The following is an 8,325-nucleotide window of genomic DNA, read 5'->3' as shown; positions in this document are numbered from 1 at the left end:
TGGTCCAAAAATTTAGATTTATATCTCCAAAGAAAGATAATTGAGTCTAGTTTCCAGAAAATTAAGAATCAACTCAATTGGAGTTCGGTAGAGAGAGTAATGAGCAAAAGAATCAACAAAGGTTAAAACTGAGAAGACCAGAGCGTGGTGAAAGTTTCCGCTTTTTAATAATTCTACTGCAGCTAGCCCTGTAGTCCAAAAATTTAGATTTATATGTCCAAGGAAAGATATTTGAGTCTAGTTTCCAACAAAGCAAGAATCAACTTAATTGGAGTTTGGTAGAGAGATTTATGAGTAAAACAGTCAGCAAAGGTTAAAACTGAGAAGACCAGAGCGTGGTGAAAGTTTCAGCTTTTTAATAATTTTACTGCAGCTAGATCTGTAGTCCAAAAATTTAGATTTTTATGTCCAAAGAAAGATATTTGAGTCTAGTTTCCAATAAAAAAGAAATGAACTCATTTGAAGTTATGTACAGAGAATTATGAGTAAAATAACAAGAAAAGGTCAGTGTAGACATCACTCAATTTTAATCGTTGGGAATACTTATCTACACTCTTTGGCCAAGAGTGTGGGTAAGAGGGTATTGAGAATTCTCTTCCATTGTTGGAAGAGGAAAGAACGAATTATGAGAATGAGAGGACTGAAAGAGATTGAGGTTTGAGTGTGATGGTGAAACTGTGAGAGCAAGCGTTCTGTCATTTCCTTAGAATTCTTGTCGAATCGATGGTGTTCGTATTGCGATACGATAGTGTGTTGAGTCTCTGCGGAGACTGAGATTCGAGTGTCACCCTTTCCTCGTGCGCGGGGACTAGAGGGGGTTGAATGTCTCGCCCAATGACTTCGGCTCGTGTGAGTATAGTGCTCGGTGGGTGCGCCTAACCGAAGTTTTTACTCGTAATTCCTTGAGAGGTCGGGGAGATAGGTCTGAAGTTGCGATGGAGGACGGCTCGAATCGCCCTGTTTTGCGAAACAGGTTTGATACGACAAAATTCAAGGAAACAACAGAAGCTTGAGTAAATGATTGAGTTGTGAGCTTAATATTGTGATGTATTGTAATATTATGATCTTGATAGTCTGAGTGGTGATGGTCTGAGTTACGAGTTGGATATTGTGTTGTATTGTAAGGTTGTAACTAGGATAATCTAAGTTATGATATTTTGATATTTAAATTATATGCTATGTTAGGTTCCTCGTTACTCACCCTGAAATGTTGTGGTTGTGGTTTCCACCTACGATGATCGTACTTGTACGGGAGTAGATGGCGTTGTAGATGAGGCAGAGAGGAAGTAGCATGACGAGAGTTATGGGAATGACTATGGGGGACTTATCATGTTTTAAGTAATTTTATGTTTTTGAATATTGAATTTGATATTTGTAAGGTTTTAACTTTATGTTGTAAAACGCTTAAACTTTATGTTGTAAGACGCTTAAACTTTTGATGGTTTATTTCCGCGATGTTAATTGAAGAAAAAAAAAATTGGCGTAAAAGTTTTGATTTCGTTATTTTCTAGTGGCACCCTGATAAGGGGTGTTACAAATATGTGTCTTTTAGGCACACTTTGTTGAGATATGTGTAGTCAACACACATGCGCTATGGGCCACAGGTCTAGCCTGTGGGAGAATGGACATGTGGTGGCACAAGGAATTAATATCAATACCGCACACGTCAATTGGGAACCAAGCAAAAGCATTCACGTTTTGTCTAAGAATTTCCAATATCTATTTGTGAACTTATTCATCCATGTTAACACCAACCTCTATAACCTAGGGCACCTTAGTCCTAAGGTGTAGCTCTACATTGGTCTATCAAATGAAGGTCAACCATCATCTGGGAACTCTACCTAGGATCAAGGTCAAGAGTGTTGTTGTTTAAGCTTCCTTGTTAATGATTTGTAAACATTAATTGGCATGATTGCATTATTTGCCACAATGTGATGGGTCTATCTTTAGAGAGGTGAACTGCTATATTGTTGTTGCTTGGGGTGGAATGTTTGTGCCTATTGAACTAACATATTATTGCCTATTTCAAGTCAACTTTGATAATGATGGTCAAGTGATCCTCTACCAAGCACTTCACCACCGCGTGCAGAGTAGACACGACCACACCGAGCTTATTCAAATGTTTTTCGCTCGACCAGGATGTTGTAGGAAGTGTCAACCTCCACTATGAGGTATTGTACCATTACGGTGTTATGGGCCTTTGCTGTCCTAAAGGTCGTCAGCAACTCAATAAAATATTTAAGGTGCACTCGTTTTTGGGAAAACTGAGTAGGGGTTATAGATAGCGTTGGATCAGGTTGGTTGGGATGTCCAATTTCTTAAAAGCATGCCAAAATAGACATTGACTAAGCTTCCCTAGTTGATAAGGATTTTGAGAACTTGTCAATTGGCAATGGTTATTGTGATGACTACTATGTTGTCTTGATATAGTCGTCTATAAATAAATCTTCATCTATGAAGGTTATAGGAGTTAAGCGCCATGGTAGGAATTAGCTCATCAAGTTGATACTTCTTTGATATATTTTTTGTGTTGCCCCAAAGCTTCCCCATTTGGCCAAACCTCTTACAATGGTATGAATGCTTCTTCTCGCATGAGCCATGTTAGCTTGTGCCTAGATAATCTGGCTTTGGATCATAGGTTGTGTAGGAGGTGGAGTAGGCTATTGAACCTGGACAAACTATTCAGAGTCAGGTCTTGGGATCTGAAGCGCCATGTTAGGTTGGTCCAACCATCTCTGACCTAGTCCCGTGAAACTTTTATGTCATATACTTCGACCACATTCTCCTGTCCTTTGCCTCAATCGTTGTTGCCTTACTTAATGAATCAAGTTAAGGAGCTAAAGCGGATCAATTCTTCCATGAGATCATTCAGATATCAATATTCTTTTATAGTGTCCAATACTCCGATGGTAGTAACATAAATAATGAGAAATATGATGTTTTAAGATACATGAACAATTATATATTGTCTCAAGTCACTAGATATTAGTATAAAATTTCTAAGTGTTGCACTACCTTACTTTTTTATTCTTGTACTAGTTATTGATTACATTACACAAGTAAACTAGTGTAAAATTTTACAACTTAGCCCGGTAAAAATATTCTAAATTGTCTTATAATTAAAGTAACAAAATGATATAAGATGGGTTGAAAATCTTGGTCTTCTTCGTTGCCAACTCATTAGTTTTTTTCCTTTATATATATATATATATATATATATATATATATATATATATATATATATATATATATATATATATATATATATATATATATATATATATATATAAAAGACTTAAATTTATTATTTAATACTTTTAATTCAATGACTTAAAATGATTATTATTTTTAAATATTAACTTTTTTTATATTATAATTAATAATAAATATTAATTTGTGATTGTTATTGATTTAGATCATCAAATTATGGTATATTTATATCTTCAAATAATATAATATAAAAATAATCTCTTAAACTATTATTTATTTTAATTTTTAAGGTTAGGTAAATTTTGTATTAGGCTAAAAACAACAATTTAACTTGTCAAATTTGGATGAATCGGAAGGTTGACATATGATGAAGACTCTCTCTTATGTCGCCTTCAATATTTTATCATTATTCTACTAAAAGAATAAAAAATATTTTTATAACATCGATTTCAAGTACAAATATATAATTTTGGAATACTGAAAGAAACATAGCATATGCATTTGTGTGAAAACTTCTGCCAACATGATTCTAGGAATAATCTTGGTTGGAACTTCCATTCTTCACCATATATTTGAGAGCAATTTCTCTCTCAAAGAAACATCTCACATCTACGGACCCAATTATGTTATGAAGTCAATGAAAAACAAATACTTACGTTGCCACGTTGACCTAAATTTACTTATATTTATTTGAGATTACCATATGAAAGAAAAAGGTCAAATAGTATAATAGAAAAAGTAAAAGTGAGAAAGTTACTGAAAAAGAGGTAAAGGCAAATAAAAAAACCTCTGCCTTTTTAAAGAAGGCTACAAAACAAATGTTTACCTAATCATTTGTTGTGAGTGGAAATGTAACAATCCGTAATACTTTATTTACTTTCTTTTTTAACTCTCATATTTTTTAAAAGTTATTTTTATTAATATATATTATTTTAAAAATAAAAAATAACTGTAATTAATGTTTCTTTCGCTACCCACTAGATATGCTTGATTGAATAAAAATAAAATAAATTATAATAATTAATAAAAAATTATCTCATTTCGTTTAGATTTTTTTAATTACTCTCAATATATAATTATTATTTTTTCTCTCACGAATGCTATTCTATCTATAAAAATCAAATTACTTTTATTAACTTCTTGTAACTTATAATACAGTCTTAATTAAACTTATATTTAAAATAAAACATTTAATATTTCGACAGTTATTCTCTAAGAAATATATCCTGACTCAGAATATATTTTTATTTCAATTTAGACTGACGGACAAATTAATAATGTAAAACTATATTTATATAAATATTAAACTTTTAATTCAATAAAACAAGATAACATAATTAAAACAGGTACTTTTGCAATATAAAACAAATAATTTTCTAAATAATAATAGAAGTATTAAATGTGTGTAAACAATAAAGATTCTAAATGTGTTCCATTAATGTTGTTGGTAGGTTAGGATGGCCGATATCAGTAGAGTCCACATTTCGTGTTGACTCTGAACAATGTTGCCTCCCTTGCTAACTTTCACACGCAATACTTCAAAAACTACCATTCATCGCCTGACACGTGTCCAAGAAAACCCACTACTTTCTGACTACGCAGTGTCATGTCTGCACCACTCGTTGACGTCAGTGCTTCTCACTTGTTAATTATTAACTCAACGATGGACTTCACATTTCATTTTCTTAATTATTATATGCAATTTTTCAAATAAATTTAAGTGATGACTCATTAATGTTAATATTTAAATTACGTTAATTATTTTTATGAGCTATAAAACCTTATTATATTATATTTATAATTCTTTTGCAGGTTCTTATAACAAAAGAAGAAACATATACATTTTTACACAGTTCATATCTCTATTTTAGTTTCTGTAGTATATATGAATTTTTATTTTGACTGATGTAAAATGTTTATTATTTTTTATTGTTGCAGTTCACTTTTTATTTGCAATTCTTTACTGCTTATGCATAACCGTAAACGGTTGTGGTTGGTTATGGTTTTTTTCTTGTATTATATATACTGTTATGTTTATAATGTATTATGTTATTGTGGATGACGTAATAAAAAAGATAGTATTATGCTTTCCTTTTTTTCTTTCTACTTGCATCTTATTTATTCTTGCTTGAATCAACAAGTGACATCGTCTTTGGATATAAAACAAGACAAGATTGTTATATTCATTAAGAAACAATACCAGCAAAATTTGATAATGAAAAATTCAATAAATCAAATGATTTTGGGTTGTGAATGATTAAGATAGAAACTATTTTGATTCAGCAAAATTGTGATAAAGCTTGAAGGGTAAAGCAAGTTTGTGACCAGTTTTATCACAAGCGTAGAAGAAGAACATGGTTGATAAAACCAGAAGTGTTTTTATTTTATGTTTGGAAAACAAGGTTATGAGAAAAATTGTCAAGAAAAGAAGCATAGTAGTTATACATGACTAGATCGTTAGTTCATAGATTGTACTTAAAACAACAACTTTACTTGTTCAAATGATGGAGTCAAGATCCCTTTAGGAATAAATTGTTTATTTCAATAAGATCATTGATGATCTTGAGAACATCAGGGTAAAACTTGAAGATGAAGATAAAATTGTGATTTTTCTAAATGTCTTGTCTAAAACCTTCGAGCATTTCAGAGATGTCTTACTGAAAAATATCAACTTATTACTTTGAAAGAAGCCATCACTTTCATCTGAACCAAAAATTTCAAAAACTTCAAAATTCTAAGAATATGGAAGAAATATTTTCTGAGCTTGCAGTCTCAAGAATAAACTAGAATAAGATAAGTAAAATTAATCAGGAAAAGCAAAGCAAGAAATTAAGATGCAGGTTCAATGTTTCAAATTCAAGAAAATGTCATATTAAGAAGTACTATTTTTAGAAAGATGACCAAGACTCTTGGGTGAAAGAAATTGTTGATGTTTCATAGACTTCATAGGACTATGAAAATGTTGGAGTTTTGGTAGCTTCATCCGATGTGCACATATTATGTGTCCAATAAAAAGTTATTTTGAAAATCTTACTTTGAAGGAGTGTGGAAGTCAGTGCTCCTTGAAAATAATAAAACTTATAAAGTGTAGGAATGGGAATGTTTGATAATCACAAAGATGTTTCTTATTTTTATAACAAATAAGAAACATATATATTTTTGCACAGTTCATATCTCTATGTAATAACATAATTTTAGTTTTTGTATTATATATGAATTTTATTTTTACTGATGTAAAATGTTTATTGTTTTTTATCCTTTTAAAAATTGAAAATGATTATTTCCCGTACCTAGTATTATATTTCATTGCTCAAATAACAAACATGTGATATACTTCTTATAATTTTTAAAACATATACAGTACATTTTTAACAAAAGAACAATAAAGATTAAAATAGAATTTAAAATTTTAAAAATATGAAATAATAAGTTATTCGTTATTTATGAAAAGACTGAAATAAAAAAAAAATACTCGGACGAAATACGTAATTTCTGTTTTTTATGATAAAAAATTTCTTATTTTACAAACACTTAAACCGATATATAAATATAATCTTATTATATAAAACATAAATTAACCACTCAATCTAAAATTTTTAAAATATGATGATGCAATTTTCTTTTAAATATGAAAAAGCAAATCTTAATATTTTATATAGAGAAGTATTGTAAGGGCCTCGTTTTTTCTTAAAGGGATGGGGAGCATTAAATGCTGAGGGGCACTAGCTGACATAGAGGGAAGTAGGTTTTGTTTTATTGGGAAAAATGGGGAGCTTAGATGTTGAAAAACAGCAGCAAAAGGGGAGCAAACGTCCGGGTTTTACTCTCTTTGCTGACACCTTTCAAAAAGCTGGAGACGTGGGAGATAAAAGGGGGTGCTGGGTTCTGAAATGGGAGAGAAGTTCTTGCTGCAAAGTTTGTGAAAGAGGTGAAGCTTAGAGTGCTGGAATTGCTTGGTGCTGCAAGTCTTGGAGAAGTTAGATCCAAAGATTCACAAAGGAAGTCTTCAAGAGGTAAGGGGAGCTAGATCTTTTGTTTAATTGATGATATATGTTGTATTTGATGCAAATCTGGGAAGAATGGGATGAATATTTGGGTTCTGGTTTCGTTTCTGGGTTTCTGCAAATTCTGAAATTCTGCAGGCGCGTTCGTCCAATTTGGCTTCAAATTGGACGTTCGTCCAAATTATCGAGCGTTCGTTCAATTTGGTTTCAAATTGGACGTTCGTCAAAAATGGCTCGACCAAGGTCGGCCAAAATATTGAACGTTCGTCCTTAATGGCTCGACCGTGGTAGGCCAAAATATGTTGAGCGTTCGCTCTTGTGACGAGCGTTCACGTTCGTAATTGTGAGTGTAGCGCTCGGCCTTAGTGAACTAGGAATTGTGAGCGTTCGTCCATAAATCCTTAATTACAGAGAGTGATCTTGAGCGTTCGGTAATTGATATTAGTGAATGCAGTCGTTCGTCCTTGATATGGATTCTTAGGTTTCAAATTTAAAGGTTCGGTTTTAGTGAATTAATGAGCGTTTGGCCTTGTTTCTGTATGTGTAAATAGTAAGCGTTCGGTCTTGTCTAGGTTAATCTTTGATCGCTCGTCAAAAAGTGTTGAAATTGGTGTCGGTAGTTAAGCGTTCGGCCTGATTAATTGATCTTGAGCGTTCGGCCGTTTAATTCTGATTGTGAGCGTTCGGCCTTCATCTAAATCTGATTGTGAGCGTTCGTCTTATTTAGTATTATAAGTTGGAATTTTAGTCGTTCGGCCTTGGTATGATTATGATGTGAGCGTTCGGCTTTTTACTGTTGTGATTATGAACGTTCGACATTGAGTAGTATTCTTATGTTAATTCTTGAACGTTCGGCCTATGGTTGTGATGTGAGCGTTCGGTATTGGAGTATTAGAAATCATAGCGTTCGGATCAATATTCCTTGGAGTGGATTAAGCACCGCACGGTCAGAATGGAATTAATAGCGTTCGTTTTAGATATTCAATATTAGCGTTCGACCTATTGAATCTTATAGCGTTCGTCCAATTATCATAGTAGCGCTCGACCTATTGAATCTTATAGCGTTCGCATAGTAGCGTTCAGCCTTTTGGTAATAGCGTTCGTTCTAGGT

This window comes from Vigna umbellata, chromosome 1, assembly GCF_029865625.1.
Source record: "Vigna umbellata cultivar VRB3 chromosome 1, Vumbellata_1.0, whole genome shotgun sequence".
Classification (NCBI taxonomy): Eukaryota; Viridiplantae; Streptophyta; class Magnoliopsida; order Fabales; family Fabaceae; genus Vigna; species Vigna umbellata.
The sequence above is the reverse complement of the archived record's forward strand: the minus strand, read 5'-3'. Positions refer to the sequence as shown.